We start from the raw sequence: 21529 nt of genomic DNA, 5'->3' as shown, positions 1-21529 counted from the left end.
GTGAAACTGAGAAAATGAATATTCAATATTTTTCCATTTGAGTCTCTTGACATTCTATTGATTCACCTTATTTTCCCAACAATTTTCTGACAGGTTTCCCAATGTGGATTCTGTAAATTCTTTGATATTCATCTGGTGATTGCCTTTGAAAATGAGAGCAGTGGCCAATTTTGGGCGAGGGTTTAGAACTCTGGAGCTTGCAGCTCCAAGAAACTGAGGTGCCGTCAGATTACAACAAGAAGTTTGTGCAGAAAGGTCCAGAAGTCCTCATAGATGGGGGGGGGGGGGGGGGCTCGAAACTAAAACACTAGAGTAGGGAAGACTTCTGAGAGGTTCGTGAAACAAAAATTGTTTGTTGATCAACTCACTGGACCCTTGGATTTCTGGGGGCACAGAGATGTACTTTGCGTTTGAGTGAACCCTGTGCTTGGACTGATGGAGATGATACATGGACGATACACACGCGCACACACACACACACGCACACACACACACACACACACACGAAAGAATGATGGGGGAAAGTGACTTTACCTGACCAACCAATACACAGGCTATCACTTGCCCTGGTTCATAGGATCCTAACCTGAAAGTCAGAAAGGACCAGAGAGTTCATCTAACCCAACCCCTTAACTTTACAGTTAAAGACTTGAGTCTTAGAGATGTTAAGAGGCTTGATGACGGTCACCAAGTGACAGAGGGCAGGATTTGTACCTAGCTTCCCTAACCCCAAAACCAGCAGTTTTTCCACTGTGCCATAATTCTTCTCTAAGGAATTGCATGGCTAGGAAAATATATAAAAGAGAAAAAAAGGAGTCACATATTTTATTACTGTTTCAATCCTGAGAAAATATTCAGTCAATAGTATGTCTTAAAGAGTGTGTCACACATAGTATTAGGGAAGATAGCAAGTATTCTCTTGGAGGAACTAAGTTAAATTTATTTTTTATTCAAATAGGGTACATGCCTCCTCGAAAGCTATATTTTCTTAGGTTGTTGCAAAGCTATGTGGCACAGTGGATAAAATGCCAGGTTTGGAGGCAGGGCAATTCATCTTTCTCATTTCAAATCTAGCCTCAGACACTTGCTATCTGGGTGACCCTGGGCCCTCTTTGCCTCAGTATCCCATCTGTAAAATGAACTAGAGAAGCGAAAGGTAAATCACTCCTGTATCTTTGCCACGAAAGCTCCAAATGGGGTCCATGACTGAAATGACTGAACAAAGAGCAATCTAGAGGCAGCTTGGTATAGAGGACAGAGAGATGCACTTCGTGACCAGGAAGACCTAAGTTTGAACCCAACTTTAGAAGTGACTAAGTGTATGACTCTGGATAATTAACTTTACCTCTCTCAGTCTCATCAGTAAAATGAGGATAATAAGAGCATCCATTTCATAGGATTGTTATAAGGATTAAATGAAATAAAACATGTAAATCATTTTGCAAACATTATAGTTTTTATGTATTAGTTATTATTACAATTTAGTCCAATAGCTTCCTGTTACAGAAGAGGAAATTATTGCCTGGAAAAATTTGGTTTGTACAAAGTAACACAGGCAGTAAGTAAAAGAGCAGAGATTTGAATTTTGATTATCTAAATCCAAATCCAAATTCCTACTTTACTCAGACTGCCTCTACAGATAGAAACAAGGAGCTGAATTTGGTATCTAATGACCTGGGTTTGAATCCTGCCCCTGTGAGATCTTAGCCAAAGCAATTGCCCTCTCCAGGCCTCGGTTTCCTTATTCTGTCAAAACAATCTCTCTTCTAGCTCAACATCTTTGATCCTCTGATCCATGTTTCTCCAAGTGATTTAGTTTCAACAAACCTCATTGGAAATATATCTGTGGGGATAATGGTCAAGTCATCTTTTATAAGTTTAATAAATTACTAAAATGAGTTAGTTAATATGGCAAGAATATGAGCATTTGATTCCTCTCAGCAGCAATAGTTCAGCTACAGCCAAGTTTTCTCTAGGCTACTGCTCAAGCAAAGACTGAGCATCAGACATGGATGGCTAAGCTTCCTATGAGGTTGATCTATGCCTTGTTGTAGCTAGCTGAGCGGCAGACCACTTGGAAAAAGAATTGCCTTCATGGCTCCTAACTTTGAATTGTTTTTTATTGTTGTTTAGTCTTTCCAGTTCTGTCTAATTCTTTGTGACCCCATTTGGGATTTTCTTGGCAAAGATGCTGATATGGTTTACCATTTCCTTCTCTAGCTTATTTGACAGATGAGGAAACTGAGACAAACAGGGTCAAGTGACTTGCCCAGGGTCACGCATCTAATAAATGTGTGAGGCCAGTTTTGAATTAAAGAAGATGAGTCTTCCTGACTCTAGGTGGGTGCTCTGTGTACTGTGGAGCCCCTACCTGCCTCCATATGCCTTGCACTTTAAAGTTTTCCACTTCTACACTATAGTCCCTTCATGTAGAATCCTTTTTCACTCATTTTACCAGGTGAAATTCAAGATCCATCACCAACTCTACCTTCTTAGCATCATAGATTTAGAGGGAGAAAGGACCTTAGACATTATTCATTCTTATCACACTTCCTTCATTTTACAGATAAGAAAACTGAGACACAGAACGATAAAGAGATCTACTTAAGGTCACACATGTAGTAAATGGAAGAGCCAGGGATTGAACACAGGTCCTCTAACCTCAAATCAGTTGTTCATTCAGCTGCACATGCATCCTTTCCTGACACTGTCAATCAGATACTATCCCTCCATCCTCTGAATGTCCACAGCATCCTTTGTTCCTTTTTCCTAACATTTAGCACTCTAAACGTCATACACTTGTCTTGTCCCTCCTTTGGTCAGTAGGCTCTTTGACAGAAAGGGTCATACCTTCGCCATCTTGGCATCTCTTAAGGTAGTAAACACAATCCTTTTCCCATAGTAAGCAGTAGAGAGATAATATTTGGTGGAATTTCTATCAGGAGACTTATCTTGGAGGAGAAGGAGGCAGCTCAGATAACTGCCTTTGTATCAGAGAAAAGTCCCAAACTTTCAGTTTGCATTCACATAGGCAATCAGTCCAATGGTAGTTTGATTGAAAAAGTAAATGGTTCAAATAGTTGCTTTGATTGACAATTGAGTCAATAAGGTTATCCATGGAACTCCTGGATCTCTTCATCTGAGATTTGGGAACAATCATATTTTGCTACAACACAAGATTAACAATGGTGAATTTTAGAAGTGAGTCAGTTTATATTTAGTAATGATAGCTCACATTTCAAACAAGTTTTATGTTACAGAATGCTTCCTTACAACAACCTGCTGAGAGGGAAATAAAAGGGAAAGAAACGAGCATTTATGAATCATACTGTATTACATGCTTTACAAATATTATTTCATTTAGTCTTTACAACAACCCCATGAGGTAGATACGATTATTATCCCCATTTTATAGTTGAGGAAACTGAGGCAGACAAAGGTTAAGTGACTTGCCTAGGATCACACAGCTAGTGAGAGTTTGAGGGTGGAACTGAACTCAGGTCTTCCTGACCTCAGGACTAGCACTCTATCCACTGTGTCACCGAGCTGCATTTAAGTTTGGTCTAGTGCAAGAATCTTTGCCTCTTTTTTTACAGATTCAATTCAATGTTATTTTTAAAGCTTTATTAACATGTTTTGTTTTTACATTACAAACATTTCTAGATTACCCCGACTGTGTGGAAAAGTCTTTTGCAAAGTAAAATGTTTGAGTAACATTAACAATACAGAAACCTCATGTTAAAGTTCATGTAATGTAAAATTCTACATCTGTACCACTTCTCCGTTTTTAATCTTTTTTATTAAGATATATATGTTTTCTCTCTCCCACCCCACTGAAAAAAGAAAAGGAAAACAAATTCCTAGTGACAAATATGCATAGTCAAACAAATTCTTTCATTGGCTGTATTATATATATATATATGTATATATATGTATACACACACATACACATATACATATATATGCACACACATGTATATATCTGCACATAGATACACAATATATATGTATAGTATCTATGTATATACTTATATATTTGTGTATGGGTATATATGTGCATCTATAGGTCTATTTGTATGTTTATATGTATATATGTATGTGTGTTTATATATACATGCATGCATCTGTATGTACATATGTATATTCAGAGATATATGCTTATATCTATACCTATGCACACATACATGCATGTGCACATGGATGAGTGTACATATATGTGAATGTGCATATGTAAATATACTTTTGGGTCATTCTTCACCCTACATCTTTCACCTCTCTGTGAGGTTATGGATAGAATGTTTCATCACTGGTCCTCTGAAATCATGGATAGTCACTGTATTAAACATAGTTTTTACAGTTTTCAAAATTGTCTTTCCAGTGTTATTTTTATTGCAGAAATTGTCCTCTTCATCCCACTTATTTCATTCTTTATCAGTTCATAAAAATGCTCAAAATATTTCATTTTTATAATATTAATATTACAGTATAAATTTTCCTTCTGGTTCTGTTTAGTTCACTCTTGATCAAGTCAACTGCATTTTTCTATGTCTCTTTCAAATCATCTATATCTCACAAATCCTCATGGCTCATGGTACAATAGTCTTCCGTCATATTCATATGCTACAATTTATTCAGTCATTCCTCAGCTGATTTCCATCCCTTTAGTTTTCAGTTTTTGTTTATGTGGGTTTTTTCTACACAAAAAGATCTGCTATAAACATTTTTGTACATGTTAAGAACTTTTCCTCTTTCTTTGATTTTTTTTTTTTTTTTGGTATAGGCCTAGCAGGGCATAGCTAGTTCAAGGAGTACATGCCACTTAGTAACTTTTTTTTATAATTCCAAAATGCTTTCCAGAATAGTTGTATCCATCCACTGCTCCACTAATAGTTCATCATTGTGCTTATTTTCCAGCACAGCCCCTCCAACTTGCATATTTTCTCCAGTTTTTCATCTTTATAAACAAATTGCAAGATTGAATTTTAGAATTGCTTTAATTTGCATTTTTCTAATTAGTAGTCATTTGGAACATTTTTTCACAGAGGTATTGACGACGTGGATTCCTTCCCTTGAGAACAGTCTGTTCCTATCCTTAGAACTGTTTACCAGTTGTGGAATGGCTCTTATTGCTATAAATTTGAATAAGTTCCTTATATGTCATAGAACTGAGACTTTTTTATCAGAGAAACTTGGTGTACAGATTTTTTTCCAGTTAATTATTTTCCCTTTAATTTTAGCTTCACTGTCTTTGGGTAAAAACTTTTCATTTTATATAATCAGAATTTTCCATTCATTTTCTATGATCCTCTCTATCCCTTATATGCTCATAATCTTTTCTTCATTTTCCAGACTCAATTTAATTTTACAAACATTATTAAACTCCCATGCTTTGCACGGCCTTGTGGTCAATGCTGGTGAAGATACAAAGATCAGATGAGAAACTGTATCTGCCTCCATAGAATTTCCAGTTTATGTAGGATCTATGACATAAAATCCTTTTTAACCTCCCAAAAATTCATAATCCTCCATTAAATAATCGAATATAACTTAGTAATTATGTATTCATTAAGTACTCACTACCTGCCCCAATGGAAATTGGCAAACACTTTGTAAACTTAGATAAGTTGTCTAGAGTCCTGACAAGTGTATTATAGGCTGGCCTTGGAGTATGGAGCCCTGGTTTTATAGTCAGCTGTTTAAAAATACTGGTTTGTCTGTCTCTGAGTCTCTCTGTCTTCCCACTCCACTCTCTTAAAACTATCAGTACAAAGGGCTACAAAAAAGGGCATACCTTTTGACCCAGCAATATTACTTCTAGGACTACATGCTAAAGAGATCATAAAAATGGGAAAGGATCTCACATGTACAAAAATATTTATAGTAGCTTTCGTTGTGGTGGCCAAAAACTGGAAATCAAGGAGATACCCATCAATTGGGGAATGACTGAACAAGTTGTGGCATATGAACATAATGGAATACTATTGTGCTATCAGAAATGATGAATAGGAAGACTTCACAGAGGTCTGGAAAGACTTATATGAACTGATGCTGAGTGAAAGGAGCAGAGCCAGGAGAACATTGTACACAACACCCGCAATGTGCGAGAAATTTTTCTGGTAGACTTAGCCCTTTAAAACAATGCAAGGACCTAAAAAATTCTGAGTGGACTCTTGAGGCAAAATATTTAGAGAAAGAACTATGGAATTGCATCACAGAGTGAAGCAGACCATTTTCTCTTGCATTATGGTTTTTTTTTCATGGTTTCTTCCATTTATTTTAATTCTTCTGTGCAACATGACTAAGGTGAAAATGTATTTAATTAGAATGTATGTGTAGAATCTATATAAGATTGCGTGCCATCACAGGGAGGGAGGGGAGAGGGAAAGGGGGAAAAGTCTAAGATATATGGAAGTGATTATAGAAAACTGAAAACAAATAAATTAATTAATTTTTTAAAAGACTATAAGTACAAAGAAGACCTAAATCTGCATTGGTAGAGGGAATTTTTTCATTGAGAGTTCCCTCTCAAATTCCCTAACAAATCTTATTGAGGCAAAAGTTCCTTCCAAAACTTTTGCCCATTTTGGCAATTTATCATCCATATCTTCTCATAAACTCCTCACTTGGAAATTCCCCAATGTGCTGGAGGCTTTCTTCCTTTTCTCCTGATACCTCAAGGATACCTGTGGAGTACTCTGGCTGCCCAACCATTACCACTTGGCCCTGCTGCATAACCACCCCAACTTTTATTCTTCTTATACATTTCCATGAGGACATATTTTACTCCAATTTACTTTTATTCTTATTCAAAGGTCCATGTTAGTTGTTGATTGTAGCCTGCTCACAGCTACCATGCAAATTTCCAATGACCTCTGTGTGATATTCATTTTTAATTCTTTAGAGATAATTGTTTTCCATGTCACACTATCATAAAACAAAGCCTTGTTATTAAGTCTTCACATTAAAAGGATGATCCTTTATTTTTTATGGGAAGCCTGGGGTCCTAAAAGGGGCTTGGCATTTTTCCAGAGACAATTGAGCCCACACTTCTCCTGTTATTGAACTCTGGTCCCAGCTCACTGTCCATATGTACTATTGGTATCAGAAATGCCTTCTAACAGACAAACTCAAATTCACACATCCAAATGCACATTACAATGTGAACAATAGGCATTCTTCATCCAAGTGGTCCCCACATCATAGGTCTAGAACAAAGAGGGCAAAGGCATTAGGGTAGATAGAATACAAAGAAGCAAATGGAAAGAATCTCTGATCTCAAAATTTTACATTCTGTTCTTTGTTGGGGGGGCAGAGAAGGAGGCATGAAAAGGGATACTTGCAATATCTAAACAAATGCAATCAGAGCAATAGACATTCTTCATCCAATTGGATGAAGCTATAAATACAAAGACAAAAGAGAAAAAGCCCCTACCCTTAAGAGTTTACCTTTTACAGGGGGTAGGAAGCAGGAGAAGGGAATGTATGTAATATGTATAAAGGGAAAATATAGAGAATAATTTATATCCTTGAGGGCTAGCACATTTGCTGGGACAGAGTAGGTACTTAATAAATGATTGTTGATTGATTGATTGAAAGAAAGAAACTATTGCCAACTAGGGACATTAAGAAAGACTTCCTGTAAGAGGTTTCCTATGAACTAAGACTCAAAGTAAAATTTTTTGAAAAAAAAAGTAACAAGGGTGATCTCATTCCCTCAACGCTACTGCCACAAACTCCTATTATATCCATGAAATAAAAACATTCTCTAGAGGGTGATTTAAAATTTTTATTAACAAAAAATCCTGGTAAAATAATGAAAACCCATCATGCCTTGCCTTCTGTGGCAAGGAGTGCTAGGATGATGCTCACAAATGTCTTCCTACTGCTAACAACCAATCATAAGTTGTGTCTCTGATGTATTTTGTATTCAAGGAGAGGCTAGGGATGATGAAAAGAAAAAGAGTAGAGCTGAGTGAGGTTTGGAGCAGGATAGGGACTTGCTCATGCTCCCAGGCAAGTCTCTGCCAATGGACTCTGCATCAAAAGGATAGTATACAGGGCCCCCTGACTGCAACTCTCAATCTCCTGTTTCAGAGTCCAGGGAGATTAATTTTGTGTCAAGGCATGAGCTTTCCAGCAACACCGGGAGCCCAGCAAACCACATTAACTGTCACCCTGACAGGTTGTATAAACAGAGACTGATGCTTTGGCAGCATCATCTCGGGACCCTTACGAGTTAAGCAGTTTCCTGTGGAGAAAGCGCTTTCCCCTTCAATACTTTGTGATAGAGAACTTTCATCTCCTAACATGACTGGTGCCTTCCTGTCTGCAAAGGTTCTGGTACAGCAAGGAGGGTGCAGGGGGGCAGGCAAAACAAAATACTTCACCTTAAGTTATTGAAGAGGGAGAAATGGTTCAACCAGTAAATAACATCAATGTGACAAGATTGAAAAAATAATAATTGAAGCCTTTCTGCTAATGACTTGGTGATTTTTACAGTATTTTTTAAAATATTATTTAAGATTTTATTTCCCCCAAAAAGCATGTAAAAACAATTATAATTCTTTTTTTCCACATTTTGAGTTCTAAATTTTCTTCCCCTCTTCCCCTCATTGAGAAGACAAACAATTTGATATAGTTTATTATACATGCGTAATCATGCAAAACACATTTCCATGTAAGTCATTCAGTGAAAGAAAGCATAAACAAGAAAAAATAAAGAAAAAGTATCTTCGATTTATATTCAGGCTCTACCAGTTCCTTCTCTAGAGGTGGAAAACACCTTTCATCGAAAGTTCTACAAAATTATCTTGGGTCATTGTATTACTGAAAATAGCTAAGTTACTCACAATAGATCATCATACAATATTGCTGTTACTGTGTACAATGTTCTCCTGCTTGTGCTCATTTCACTTTGCATCAGTTCATGTAAGTCTTTCCAGGTTTTTCTGAGAGCATCCTGCTCATCATTTCTTAAAGTACAATAGTATCCCATTGCAATCATGTACAACAACTTGTTCAGCCATTCCTTAATTGATGGACATCCCTTCACTTTCCAATTCTTTGCCACCACTAAAAGAACTGCTATAAATATTTTGTACACATAGGTCCTTTTCATTTTTTATCTCTTCAGTATATGCACCTAGAAATGGTATTGCTAGGTCAAAAGGTATTCATGGTTTAATAGGCTTTTGGGCATAGTGTCAAATTGCTTTCTAGAATGGGTGAATCAGTATACAAGATCACCAATAGTACATTAGTGTTTTAATTTTCCCACATCCCCTCTAATATTTGTCATTTTCTTTTTATGTCATATTACCTAATCTGATAGGTGTGGGGTAGTAGCTCAGTTGTTTTAATTTGCTTTTCTCTTATCAATAGTAATTTATAGCATTTTTATATAACTATAAATAGCTTTAATTACTTTGTCTGAAAACTGCCTATTCATATCCTCTGACCTTTTATCAATTGAGAAATGGCTCTTATTTCTATAAATTTGATTCCATTTTCTTTATGTTTCTATATGTTTGAGAAATAAAGTCTTTATCAGAGAAATTCACTGCAATTTTTTCACAGTAATGATTACTAACAATGTTATTTTTATTTCCTTCCATCCTATTTTTCCCATTTATCCTTCTCTCTGTCTTTATCTTTGTCTCTGTCTCTGTCTCTATCTCTGTCTCTGTCTCTGTCTCTGTCTCTCTCTCTCATTTTGCTGCTGACTTTTACCTCCCCTAAACTGCCCTCCTTTCTATCAGCTCACTCCCTTCAGTTTCCCCTTCCATTCCTACTTTCTGGTATGGTAAGAGAGATTTATTCCCTCTTTGAGGCAATTCCAAATTCTAATCCCTTAATTTTTATTTTTTAGATTATCATACCATCACAGTCAACTCAAGCCTCTGCTTACTGTCTATGTATACTCCTTCTAACTACCCTAATAAGGAGAATGTTTTTTAGGGATTATAAATATCATTTCCCCTTGGAGGAATATAAACAGTTTCACTTTATCAAATCCCTTGTGATTTTCTTTCCGGATTATGTTTTTATGCTTTTTTTTTTTTTTTTTTTTTTTTGCATCTTGTGCTTGAAAGTCAAGTTTTCTATTTAGCTGTGCTCTTTTCATCAGAAATGCTGAAAAGTCCTCTATTTCATTAAATATCCATTTTTCCCCCTGAATAATTATACTCAGTTTTGTTGGGTAGGTGATTCTTGGTTATAATTTTAGCACATTTGCCTTCCAGGATATCATATTCTAAAGCTCCCAATCCTTTAAAGTAGAATGTGCTGAACCTTATGTTAACCAGACTCTGGCTCCATGATATTTTAATTGTTGCTTTTTGATTGTTTGAGTATTTTCTCCTTGATTTTGGAGGTCTCAATTTTGACTGTAATATTCCTGGAAATTTTCATTTGGGAATCTCAGGAATGATTGGTGAATTCTTTCAATTTATATTTTACCATCTGGTTCTAAAATATCAGGGCAGTTTTCCTTGATAATTTCTTGAAAGATGATGTCTACATTCTTTTTTAATCATGACTTTCAGGTAGTTCAATAATTCTTAAATTGTCTCTCCTGGATCTATTGTTCAGGTCAGTTTTCCCAATGAGATATTTCATATTTTCTATTTTTTTTTGTTCTTTTGATTTTGTTTGATTTTTTTCCTCATGTCTCATGAAGTTATTTGCTTCCACTTCCCAGTTCTAACATTTAAGGAATTATTTTCTTCAATGAGCTTTTATACATCTTTTTTCCATTTGGCCAATTCTACTTTTTTAAGGAGTTATTCTCTTCATTGGATTTTTGTGTCTCTTTTACCATTTGCTCTCATCTGTTTTTTAAGGTATTATATTTTTCAGTATATTTTTTCATCTCCTTTACTAACTGTTAACTTTTTTCATGATTTTCTTCCATCATTCTTGTTTCCCTTCCCAATTTTTCTTCTACTTTTCTTACTTGATTTTTAAAATTTTTTTTGAGTTCTTCCATAGACTGAGATCAATTCATATTTTTCTTTGTGACTTTGGATATGGAAATTTCGACTTTGTTGTCTTCTTCTGAGTGTGTGTTTTGATATTCCTTGTCACCATAGTACATTTTATGGTCAGATTTTTTTTCTGTGGTTTGAACATTTTCAAACCTCTTTCTTGACTTTTAACTCTATGCTAAATTGTGGCTCTGCTTCTGGAGTGAAGGAGGCACTTCCCCAAGCTTCAGGTTTTTTATATAGTTATTTGCAGAGGTAATTCTAGGGACCTGTAAATTTTTGGTTCTTCCAAGGTGGTATGACCTAGGTAGGGGCATTTTTGCTATTCTCCCGTACTGTGCACTGGTTTGTGAGTGACCACAAGCATTCTTTTCAACCCTGGAACTGTGACCAAGGTCCCTGCTTCCCTGCAGCTGCAAGATCTTATGAGCAAGTGCCCCTCCTCACGTTGGGACTAAGACCCAGGACTGCAACCCAGATCTAAGTATGGGTAATGCAACAGAGTCCTGCCCCTAGTTCCACCAAAGGGACCCCTGCAAATTTCCTTCTGACCCATTGTGTGATCTCCTTACTGTCTGTAGCTGCAGAGGTCTGGAAACCATCACTGCTGCCTCTGATTCAGTCACCCCAAGGCCTGCTTCTGATTTATAGGTACCTGAATTGCACTGGTATGGCATGCACTGGACTGCACTCCTCTCTTACTCTGGTGTAACAGACCTTTCCTTCCAACCTTATAAGTTTTCTTTGGCTGAAAAATGTTTCATTCTATCTTTTTTGTGGGTTTTGATGTCTAGAATTAGTTTATAGTCATTATTTAAAGGTATTTGGAAGGATTTGGGGGAAAGGTCAGGTGAGTCCCTGCCTTTACTCCACCCTTTTGGCTCTGCCTCTTCAATTTTCATAGTATTAAATATGCTGACTTTAAAAATCTGTGGGAGGTCAATAATTTTTCTCTACCTGTCACTGGGCTGAGGGTGCTTCTTATGTATCTTAATTACAGTACCTACAGGTGGAGTATTACACAGTGTTTACATTAATCAAAATGGATTTACCAAGTGAAATAAAACCATCAGAGTACTTAGAGTTGAATCCTTATCAGACAAAAATGAAGGCAAGAGTGGGTAGGTCATTGATGGTGAGTGGAGTGAACTCAAAGATAGAAGCCCCAGTTCACAACTGAGCTGCTTACTTTTCTCATCTCTGGGGCTCTTTCCTATTACCTGGACTTCTAGCACTTACTGAATTCCCTAGGAATTTGACTTTTGAGAACAGATCTAAGACTCATCTAATTTGAGAGAAAAAAGTATTTTGTTGAATTGAGTTTGTGGATCTCTTTTCTGAAAACAGCTCAGCCTCCATTATCTCTGACTATGGAGAACAGGGAGAATGTAGATTATTTAAATGAACCAAAAAAAGCATGGGTTCATTGATTCCGAGCTGGAAGGGACCTTGGAAATTATCTAGTTCAACCTCCTCATGTTACAAATAAGAAAACTGAGTCCCAGAATTAATTAAATTTCCCACTAAGTAGATTTTTCCCTAAGTGGTCGAGCCAGGACTCATACCTAGATTCCTGGTGCCAAGCTGAGAGCTTTTCCCATTGTACCTCATTCTTCATTTCAGCCTCTTCCCTGCCAAACCTGTTTGTCTTTGTTTAAGTAAGATGAAGAAGAGGTTAGGAATGACAGGAAACTGGCCATATTTCAGCCCAGTTCTCATTGTGTGTCAAACAGGAAAAAAAGACCAAGGAACTCGGCTTCCATAAGCAGGCTGTTTGTGATTTTTAAAGGTAACTTGTAAAAACCTTTGGGTTTTTCTTTCTGTTTTCAGAAGATCTTTCAATAGTTAATGATTTTTACCTAGTAGCGGAGATGTTTGACATAGATATCTATTGGCAAAATGTGCTTATATCTTTATATGATTTCTTTTATTCTTTCCCCAAAGGGGTTCCAATGTTTGTTTGCCTAGTAAAGCTTCTGAAGCCTTCCTATTATCTTTTTATCTCAGCATCTTTACATACTTTTTTATTCGTTAAACAATTTACTTTCTGAATCTGACTTAGTCCTTATAGATATACCACACAGTTTTCAAAGATTCTTCATAGTAGGTAGATCTTTCCTGCTTCTTATCCTCCCTACCCCACACCTTAAAGGATCATTAAAAAATAAAAACAAGAACTCTTTATTACTATTCTTGTGACTTTTCTCCTTTCAAGATCAAGTGAAATAGTATTTGTAAAGTGCTTAACACGGTGCCTTACACATAGTAAGCTTGTTTCTTTCTCATTCCTCCCTTCCGTCTCAAGATTGAAAGCTACATGAGGGTAGATACCCTTTGTATGTCTCCCAGGATCCAGTACAATTTTCTCTATGCAGGGAGAATTTAATAAAAGTTTTTTGAAAGAATGAGAGAGAAAGAGACAGATGGATAGACAGGAAAATAGGAAAAAATTAAAATAAATATAACTGATAGGGTATCTTGGAGCAATAGTTTGATTCTAGAAAAGAAATGATTTCCTTTGAAAGATATTCTATTGTCTGGAGAATTTACCCATCATTTCCCATGAGAAATAATATTGTCTAATATTACTATGTTAATTACCCCTTAATACTCAAAATAGTCAACAGAAATGAGTCCACAGGAGACTGGAAACTCCATGAGGGCAGAGACTCTTGTTTTTGTCTTTGTATCCCAGCACAATACTTAGACTATGATAGGTGCTTAATAAGTGATTGTTGAGTTGAATTAACTAACTTGAATTGAATTGAACTGAACTGAGTTGGAAAGAACATAAGTGAACAGCTCCCACCTTTGTTATTTTCCAGACCCTTCTTTTGTCCGAAGACATTGAATATTTTTATTTAAAATTTAAAATCGCATTTGAGGCTCATAAGAGAAATGGGAACTACAGAATCTGGTTGGAGTAAATCCCCTATAAATGAGTAGTTAGGCATTCTTGCTTTTTCATACTGATTTCAAAATACATCCTTCCTTTCTGGAAACATGGGAAACTTTGCCCATTCAACCGCCCAAGCCTTTTATCATTAGGTTGTGATGTACTTCAAAATGATTCAAAGCATTCACATAATTCTTACTTCTCTCACTCTGTATATAAGCCAACATGTTCTTACTATTAATATCACAGGAATTCTATCCTGTCTATACAGAGCTTAAAATGGCCCTAAAACTTTTGGGACACCATGAATAAATCAGAATAAATATGATAACTACCATGAAAATGGAATGTGGCCTTCACTGGCAGTTGAGGGGTAGGCACAAGTGTGAAATATTGCATATTCAGGGGTGGGGAACCTATGGCCTCGAAGCCACATGTGGCCTTCTAGGCTGTTGGATGTGACCTTTCGATTGAGTTCAAATTTTATGGAACAAATCCTTTTCTTAAGGGGATCTGTTCTGTGATATTTGGATTCAGTCAAAGGGCTGCACTTGAAAATCTCGAGGGTCACATGTGGTCTTGAGGCTGCAGTTTCCTCATCTTTGGATATACTATCAGACATGGTTGATGTCTTAGTTTAGTAGAACTACTAAATTCTCTTTAAAAACAAAATCTTTGTTACAAGGGACGGCTTGTTAAATGGGAGAGGAGAAAGATGTATTTTGAAATAAAGGTTCTGCAAATAATAATGATACAATGAAAATGAACTAGTTTTGAACTTATGAAAAGAGCTTTAAGGTAAGTTCTCTGAGGGCAAATGACTCAACTTGTGAACAGAAGAGTAGGTGGGCAGAGATTGTAGACAGGCAGGATTAAATATGAACCCTAGTTATTAAACCCAGAGGGCATCAGTATTCTGGACCCAATAATAATATCCTTGAATGTGGAATTTTTTTGAGGGGCAGTCCTAAAGAGCCAGCTTTCATAAACTAGCTAGGTTAGGACAATGGCTAGAGTGCTGGACCTGGAGTCAGGAAGGTCTGAGTTCAAATCCTGTCCCATGCACTTACTAACTGTGTGACCCTAGGCAAGTCACTTAACTCTGTTTGCCTCAGTTCCTCATCTGTAAAATGAGTTGGAAAAGGAAATGATAAACCACTCCAGTATCTTTGCCAAGAAAACCCCAAATGGGGTCACTCATCTTCAGATACAATTGAAAAAACAACAACAAATAGAAACTTACACCTCAGAGCATCACAGTAGCTGGACATGATGTTACTTAAATGGAACCAAAGGCTTTTAGCCTGGGAATCAATGTTGATATCCTATGATTAACTTATTGATACTTTGGCATAAGATTTCTGTATCAGCAAACTAATCAATTCTGTACTGTTTCCTTTTATCTTTTCCCCTTTGTTAAGCACAATGTCCTTTTTAGAAAAACCTAACCTTGGTCTCTGATGAAGAGTTTTACCCTCACCTTGGCTGGAGGTCAAGCCTCTGGAAGTTCAGTAAGGACTAGGACAATGTCAGAGAGCATATAGAGAAGGGTCCTCCTTTCAGTGCATCCATGCACCCTTTACTGAAATCCTTGGAAAGAAATTTCAATTTTTTTGCTACAATATTCCTGGCACTAATTAGGGATATTGTAACAAACTACCATCAAGTATTTATGCTAGAAGCTAAGTTGTTAAAATATACATATATGGCAGGGGAGAAGGGAAATAAACATTCATATAGCATCAACTATATGCCAGGTACTATGCTACATGGTTTACAAATATTATCTCATTTAATCTTTATAACAACCCTTGGGGTAGATGATGTTATTTTCCACATTTTACAGTTGAGGAGACTGAGGTGACTAGAGATTAAGTGACTATCTCGGGATCACATAGCTAGTAAAATCTGAGTCTGGATTTGAACTCAGGTCTTCCTTGACTCCAAGTCCAGTGTTCTATCCACTGTATTGCCTAATTGCATGTGTCTCTGGGGAAGGCAGTGGGGAAAATATCACTAAAGGCTATTGGGAGGGGTAGTTTATTTAAAATAAAGGTACTTTGAGATTCAATGATCTTAGTATTTCATCTCTTCCCAGAAAAAGATCATAGGCCCTCTGTGCCTCAACAGAGCATCATCATCAGTTTCCTTGATTGAAAAAAATCTGTACCTTGCCATTAAAATGGTAAAAAGATCACAGAATTAGAGAGTGAATGGACATTAAAAATCATTTAGTGAAACCCCCACCATTTCATAGATGAGAAAATTGAAACCCAGAGAAGTAGTTTATTCAAGAAAAGGAAGATCCTGCATTCTTATGACCCCAGATCTATTTCACTATACCAAATAAGCTTTTGAGCTTCTCTGAAATTGACTAGGCTAGTACTTGGAGGGAACTTACATGGTCCTTTGACTTGAGTTATGTAAATCTTCCCAGTTTAGTAGCACCTGCCAAAACTTGTGATCTACTGAGGGCCCAGAATCATCTTCAGATGTCAATGAAGCATCAGCGCAGGTCTCAACTAGAAGAAAGAGATGCATTAACCAGACATTTATGTTTTACGATGAATCCCCTTTTAGTGCCATAAAATAACATCTCAAGAACAGAAGTCAACTTCATTGTATGCAAAAGAGGAGCAGTATAAGAAAAGGAGGAAGTCCCTACCTTAGAGCACTAGGTTTAATAAGAGGTTGTCATTCCTGGCTTCGGATCCTTGAGAAGGACTTAGCACTTTCTTTAAGGTAGCTTGACTTAGGTGACAGTGAATCAAAGACAGATTACCAAGCCTCCTCCAACTCATTAATATAGGCATGGACCCTGAAGAATATTTGGCAATGTGAGAGCACCAATATGGGATACTTTAGTTTAGTCTCATATTCCTCATTCCCATTATATTACCCACCCCTCCAATGATACCAGTGAAAAAGAAAAATAATGTTAAAGAAGGAAATTGAAAGGCAGTCACTCTATCACCAAAAACATTTCTGATGTGCTGAATAATGTTTAGCACATAGCAAGTCCTTAGTAAAATACATTTTCCTTCTTTCCTTCTGTCTTTCTATCTATCTACATGTCTATCTAAAATCTATCCTTTCTTCCTTTCCTTTCTTCCTTCCTCTCCCCTCCTCCCTCCCTCCCTTCTTTCTTTCTCCCCTTTCTTTCCTACTTTCTGCTCTGTTGAGGCACAGAGGGGTTATGATCTGTTTCTGGGGAGATATGAAATAATCAGAAAGGAATTACTTCTAGGAACCGAGAGCTTCCTCCCTAGACACAACTCTCTTGGCTCTGCAAAGAGGCAAGCAAAGTGGGCATAAGTAAAGTGCATGGTTATGGGACTATTTTTAATGAAATGGAGGGGAAGAGGGATTTTGCATGTTTTGGTTGAGAAACAAACTCTTCTTTATCTGTTTGAAAGAAAACCTGAGCCCTCTGAAATGAATCTTTTTCTATTTGCATGTTAAATAGAGTTCTATAGGGTTTCTCTACTATCCCTTTCTTTTTCTTCCTCACGTTCTCCTTCCCTGATCCTCTATCTCCCTAAAAGTCTCTCCTCTCTCTTCTATTCTCTTTTTTCTTCACCTTCCCTTTCTCCTGTTCCCTCCCCTCTCGTCCCTTCCTTTCCCTTTTCCTTGTCATCCCCTTTCTCTCCTCCCTGCTCCTCCCCTTCTTTCTCTCAACTCTCTCTGTATCTTAAAACTCCACATCAGTCAGCAGCCCCAGAGGACTGAGGTCAGTAAACTAACATATGTGGACGTTAGAAAAAGATTCAGATAGTGGCAAGTAAGGCATAAAGGAGGACAGGGAAAGCCAAGGCATCTGTTCTCCCTGGCCCTGCTTGACAGTCCAGCAGATGGCGCTGTGTAGCACGTTATGTGTTCTGCATCACCCAGAGCTTTAATGTACCACACGACTGTTTTAAAAAAAAAAGTTTCTAGAGCAGTTCCTAGACTGAAACAAATGTTTGTTGAATTAAGTAGTGATTTCCTTCAGTCTGCAAGACTCTTTTTACTGGCTATGTTTTCAGTCTTTAGATGTTAACATATGCCATATATTACTTTTTTTTTTCCTCTGGTGGAGTAAGGGGTACCCAAGCACACTTAAACCAACCATAACTGCTCATGTCACTTAGCAAAGGTCTGAATTTTCCGATAGAATAACTCATAAAACTTCCATATTAAGAGCTAAAATGCTTTAGAAGACAAAGAAATGCTGAGAAATGTAAGTAAACACAACAGCTATGTTTTTTCTTGCTAAATAAACAGTTTAGAGGGGGTAGAGGATTTTTTAAAAATTAGGAACAAAAAAACTTCAGTACATGAGGCATGTAAAGAAAAAGAAACTCAAATGATGGAGGATGAGGCTAGAGCTCTTGGGGGTACATTGTTAAATTACTGGATGCTTCTTAAGTGCGTTGTTCATAAACATGTAATTGTTAGGAAAATTCAGCGAATGTGACTCAGTCTTTTAGTTTCGGGGGCTCCTTAAAGCTGAGACACCAAATGCCACTATTGTCAAGAAGTTAGAGGAAGCATTCTGATGCAACAGCGAAAGGAGGACAATATAGATGAATTGTGGTGTGATTTTCCCAATGTTTCAATTGGCTCCATTAGTCTGGGATAAGTATGTATTTAATGCACGCCATAAAATTAGTCTTCTCCAAGTAAACAAGGAGCGCCTGTCTGCATCTCTAGAACTGCGTGTGGACAGCTTTGTTTGGGATAATGGATCTGACATAAGTAAAAACAGTGGGGATTAAATAGACCCAAGCAGAATAAATATGACTAATTGTCATCTCCTGGAATTAATGTAAACATTGCTAACATTCAGAACACTTTGGAAAGTACAGAATGGGGGGGGGGGCTGGTTGGAGTGTTAGTCACTGTACAATTGATTCATAACCAGATTTATAAAATTGCTTCTACTCGAACTGGGATAGAGCATCAAGGAGGTTTCCTTGACTCACTAAGTGAATAAAGCTTTTAGAATATCCAAGGCTTTTTACTGATCAGATGGGGGTGGTGATTGGGGGGGGTGGGGAGAAGGTTAACATCTCTGCAAAAATGAACACACAGCTGGGATGCTATACACAGACCCATTTTTCAGCTTTCCTTTAGTCGACAATGCTTAAACTTTTGCAACGGTCACTGCTTCACTAACCCAATTTACACATTAAAAACATCGTTTCAACTCTTGTGTTTTCTGCTTCTTTTGCTTTTGGCAAAAGCACTCTATTACTTATTTTCCCATTTGTTCCTGTAGAGTATGTATGCTGAATGACTGTGAAATATCCCGGTAGAAATTCTGTCTTTAATTAAAATGAACTCCTATTACCACATGTATTTGTTTTCCTAGCTGGTGTGCAATGTTCTTAGTTAATACTAAAGGGGGCCATTAGAAAGCAAGAAATATTCTCTGAGCTTTGAAGCTCAGCCATTTTGAAATTGAAATTGGATTTAAATCAGGAGATTAAAGGCAATGATAAATTGTATTAATTTCTAAGCACACGAATTTTACCAATTTTGTCACTGATAATGTTTAATGGTAGTTCACCTTTCTGTTCGTTTGTTTTTACCTCTTTTTTTAGTAGCAATTTAAAGAGATTTAAAATTTTGCCAACAGAAAGTCATTCATTATTCCAAAGGATGGGGTTTATACAGTGAATGTTACTCACAAAGCTAAATGAAACATTAGCTCTCGGAGTAACAGACATTTCTCAAACCCTGCCAAACATTTTAGATATTGTATCGACTTGCTTTAAAATTGAAAATCAAGATTGGGATCAAACATAGAGCTGTTAGGCAAACAAACTCATCCTGAACTTGAAATTAGCCAAGGATTTCAATCTATTGTAAAGAATATCCCTACCTTTTACGTGAACAAGTATCAGCAAAACCACGGGGGGAGGGGGACCAAAATGGGAAGGGAAGATATGATTTGGAAAAAAACTGATATAGCTTTAGTGTCACTCCCGTTTTTAGCCTCATTTCAAATAATCTTTTAGCCACCCCACTATTTTTTCTGTGGAGGGTAGCCACATCCTCAGCATTCCAGCCTTCACCAAACAGAGTAACTACATGAGCAAACCTAATACGCCTTGTTAAATCATATTGCCAAGCAAATTGGTAGAGATCCTAAATAGTGCAGATTGAAAATCAGTGTGACCAGGCAGTCTTTTTTTCCCCAGTGCTGCTATTTTGCTCTATAGGCATGTTTTTCAGTGTTATTTAACTTACAAAATACAACAAATCAAAGTGTGAAAGTAAGCTTCCTAGAACTGGAAAGATGAGTCTAGAATAGAATATTTTACAAAGAGATGAAGGCAATGAAGATAAAGACCTGTTGAAAAACTGATGGGAAAATAAACTCAGGGACACACACATACATACACGCGCACACACACACACACGTTTGATGATAAAATCACATGAAAAGAAAAACCTTCCCAAATTAAGGGAATTGAAATGTAGTCATTTGAGAGAAAGAAAAATCTTATCCTTGCTCTGACCACCAAATAGTTCTAAAATCTTTTACATATTTTAATGTATTTCAGGAAAAACAAGAACTATTGATCATTTAAGGCATAGGACATTTTAAAAAATATATATGAAACTAAATGTTCCTGCTTAGTATTTGGAACTTGATTATTTCAACGACCACTCCCTTGTCCTATCACACTTAAGTTGATTTCACTTCCTCTTACTTTATCACTTAATTTGTACAGTTTCCAAATCGTAGTGATTATCATCTATTAGTACCCCTAGTGACAGAGGGCAGGGCACTGTTGTATCAGAGTTAATAAAGCAGAAACACAAGCTTAATTACTAGGGGAGATAAGTCATGCTGGCAAGATTTACCTTCCTCAAGGTCTGGAGCCTATATAGTCCTGAATGCCTCAGAATAAGTCACTGTATACAGAGAAAAGGTGATAGCAGTATAGACAATTCATTTTCATAATAGCAACATTGATCAATCTAAGGAATTACCTCATCCATAGGACTGCAAGGCATATTTTTATATCTTTATTGAGGAGTGAATATCTATTCAGGGATCAAATCAGTAACCATGTATAAGGTAAATTGAAACATGTTAGAAGAATGTGTTTATAGTTTTTTACTAACATTTATATATTTAGGTAAAGTGCTAAATATATGCACATACATTGTATGTGTATTATTAAATGTTTCTATATAACCATCTACATTTGTAAATAAATGTATGCAAATCCACATGTGCAAAAATGCATGGATGCATATATATATACATGATAAAATCATATCTATATTTAATTATCCAGTAAATCATAATGATATACAAATTGTAATAATAGCAAGATGCTCTGGAAATTTTTACAGTTTAACAGTCTTTTTTTTCCTAAAGCACAGTATATTTTCTTGGTTAAGTGCCTATTCTTCACTACATTTGTATCTACCCATGCCTATATTCAATTTAAAGTATCTATATCTACTTTTCTTCAAACAATTACTTCTGAATTTTTATACCTATAAATCAATCATAAATATTTTGCCCTACCCTCTACTATCCTACTGAACCAAAATGATAAGTGGGTTTTCAAAGGAAACATACCAACCTGCTTTGAAAAATAAAGCATATTAAAGGCAATTCACTTTACTACAAAATAGGAAAAAA

General features: G+C 36.6%; 1 long non-coding RNA gene across 1 annotated transcript in view; it reads right to left on the bottom strand.

The window, feature by feature from the left end:
* Positions 1–16468, bottom strand: part of LOC140526817 (uncharacterized) — a 30990-nt gene extending 14522 nt beyond the window's left edge. Inside the window, exon 1 of the long non-coding RNA XR_011974547.1 lies at positions 16283–16468. This is a non-coding gene — a long non-coding RNA (uncharacterized lncRNA). The remainder of the gene's footprint in view (positions 1–16282) is intronic.
* Between the last annotated feature and the right edge of the window lie 5061 nt (positions 16469–21529).

This window comes from Notamacropus eugenii, chromosome 1 (assembly GCF_028372415.1).
Source record: "Notamacropus eugenii isolate mMacEug1 chromosome 1, mMacEug1.pri_v2, whole genome shotgun sequence".
Classification (NCBI taxonomy): Eukaryota; Metazoa; Chordata; class Mammalia; order Diprotodontia; family Macropodidae; genus Notamacropus; species Notamacropus eugenii.
Note: the sequence above shows the minus strand (reverse complement) of the source record. Positions and strands in the feature narration are given on the sequence as shown.